The sequence below is a fragment of the Anarrhichthys ocellatus genome, unplaced genomic scaffold (assembly GCF_004355925.1).
Source record: "Anarrhichthys ocellatus isolate YVR2014 unplaced genomic scaffold, GSC_Weel_1.0 scaffold38, whole genome shotgun sequence".
Classification (NCBI taxonomy): Eukaryota; Metazoa; Chordata; class Actinopteri; order Perciformes; family Anarhichadidae; genus Anarrhichthys; species Anarrhichthys ocellatus.
Window position 1 is genome coordinate 1,265,355 of NW_022280068.1, and position 2,543 is coordinate 1,267,897.

The 2,543-nt window shown below is 39.7% G+C and overlaps 1 non-coding gene across 1 annotated transcript; it reads left to right on the forward strand.

Annotated features, from left to right (window-relative positions):
• The first annotated feature begins 1,841 nt into the window (after positions 1–1,841).
• Positions 1,842–1,928, forward strand: trnay-gua (transfer RNA tyrosine (anticodon GUA)). The gene is given in 2 exon segments: positions 1,842–1,878; positions 1,893–1,928. It is a non-coding gene; the product is annotated as a tRNA-Tyr (tRNA).
• The last annotated feature ends 615 nt before the right edge of the window (positions 1,929–2,543 follow it).

The following is a 2,543-nucleotide window of genomic DNA, read 5'->3' on the forward strand; positions in this document are numbered from 1 at the left end:
GTTTATGGATGATGTTTTTGGGCGACATTGTGGAAATGCTGTGAACACAACTCAAGTCCTGTCACGTGGTAGCACATGCAGGTTGGATGACATTACACCTCATAATGTTAGTTACATGAAACTATTACTCACTGCTGGCTGCGAGCTGGGCTCGATTTTATTATTCAGTTCAGAGAGGATTAATAGATAAGTGATATCCACAGACTGCACGTCTTTTTAATCCCACGTCCATATTCCACATATTAGTGAGTCGTGGAAAGTGGCCTTCATTCCTGTGGAATCAGGTGAGCTGCTGTGTCAGTTCCTTCTGAGAGGATGTTACGATTCCTGTCAGAATTTTTCAATTCAATAAATATTCTTCAAGTTTCTTTTTAGGACAAAGTATCATGAGGAACATTATTTTGCAGTTGCACCAGAGGCGTTTGGGGAAAAGCCTAATTGTGCAGGAAACGCAGTATGAGACCTTTAATCTATGAACATCATTAGTATCTCAACAACAGAACAACTCAACTCTTCTTACCTCTATCGCTCCTGATGACGCACTGCCCAGTCCTTGAGTTGGGTCTGTAAATGACCCCTTATCACAATGTTACAAGACCTGTGTGAGTGTGTGAGTGAGTGAGTGTGTGTGAGTGAGTGAGAGACACAGAGAATCTGTGTACTGTGTATACTACCAACATGCTCCCAGTTAAGGGTATTATTTCGGTACTCCATGGTGAATCACGTCATCCGTTAGCTCTGATGACGACTGATGATGGTACTCCCTTCTTCTTTATTATTATCATATTTGTTTTTTTATATGACATGTAGTTACATCTTTGTTTGAAATAGCATTTCTCTTCACACTATCATAGAGTAAACTGCCTTTTTTAATTTTGTATGTTGTATTAATTATGCCCCTTTTCATTTGTTTAAATTGGTTTACAAAGACAGAATTGTTAAATGGTGTCTTTTCTTTGTGTACAGAAAGTTAAGCTGATTTGTGTCATCTTTTATTTGAAAAGGAGTTTGACAGTAGACTTTTATTTGAGTGTGAAATGTCGTGAATTTTAAAAGCAAGTCAAACCCGTATCCACTTGCTCGTCTGTGAGGTGAAGAATACTTGTATTCTCTACATATCATGTGTCCTGCTGCTGTTCTGCACCCAGCCTTCATCTGCCCAGCGGAGCCCTCAACATGTGTGGCCCTGGAAGGTTTGGTAGCAGACGTGTACTCCATGTCCCTCTTTTAGCAGCAGAATGTTTCAAGTGCAGGTGGCAGGATGAAAATGATTATTCTAAACATTGTAAAGTAATAAAATCACAAATGGTTGCCGTTTTCTTGCTCTGTTGGTCCAAACACTGCACAACGACTTGGAAAAACACTGATGTGTGATCAGTAAGTCACTTGATTGCTGATTTTAATTTGTTATTGCAAGTTCATCAGAAAAACCTTTCTAAGCAACGCACAAGAAGGCAGAGCATACTGATTGATTTCAATGTTTTGATCTGGTGTGCAGTGTCTGAAGCCATGAGAGCAATGTAGCAAACAGCTATGGACTAGTACCTCACTATTTCACTTCCCCATCACCAGTTCTCGTCCCTACTGAAGGCAACAGCTCCTCCTGACGTCTGTGGGGGAGAGCCTTCTGTCATTGTGTCCTTGTTTACGAGGGGTTGATCCGAGGTGCTGCGATGGAGGGAGAGCATCATCAACAGCAAAGTGTACATAGTGCAAAATAATTGCTGTACGGATGATTAATACAAGAACAAAATAAAGAAGGAATGAAACTTACTTGTGTTTGTTCTGATTATTAGTATTCGTAGAAAGAGATGTAGTTGTTCCATCAGCAATGACTGTGCCCTTCGATAGCTCAGTTGGTAGAGCGGAGGACTGTAGGTGGCAACACAGAGATCCTTAGGTCGCTGGTTCAAATCCGGCTCGAAGGAGGTTCCTTTTCTTCAAATCGAGTTGAACGCTACTGCGACTCTTTACCGCTGCTCTAATTTTGCTACAACTAATCACGGCTTGGTATTTCCATCTTACTCTAGAATTCACAGCCAATCGCTGTGGCCCTTCTCCCAAATTCTCCCTCTATTACCGAACAATCCGCGCAGAGCTTTTCCAATCAGGAGGATTCTCCTCTCCCACGAGCCGAACCGATACTTCCGCCGACGCCGTAAATCCACCGCTGAACTTCGCTGTGGATCTGGAATTTCATTCACTGTGTTTTCCGGTGTTTCACAGTTTTATTTATTTTATATACATTTTGACAATATTTTATATCATCTTTCATTTATTTCTTAATGTATGTGTATGCCAAGTGAAAAGAGTGTACTATGTTCATCAACTGAACAATATCATGGTTCCACAATGCATTTAATCTAGCAAATTCATCACAGTCATATAGAGAAGACAATAACATTGTTGCAGTGCTTTAAATATTGCTACTTGTATTAATGAATATGGTATTTTTTGTCAAACAAATATATAAAATATATAAACAATAATTATTTAATATACATCGTTTTCCAAAATGCACACATTTAAAATGTGTGTTAATG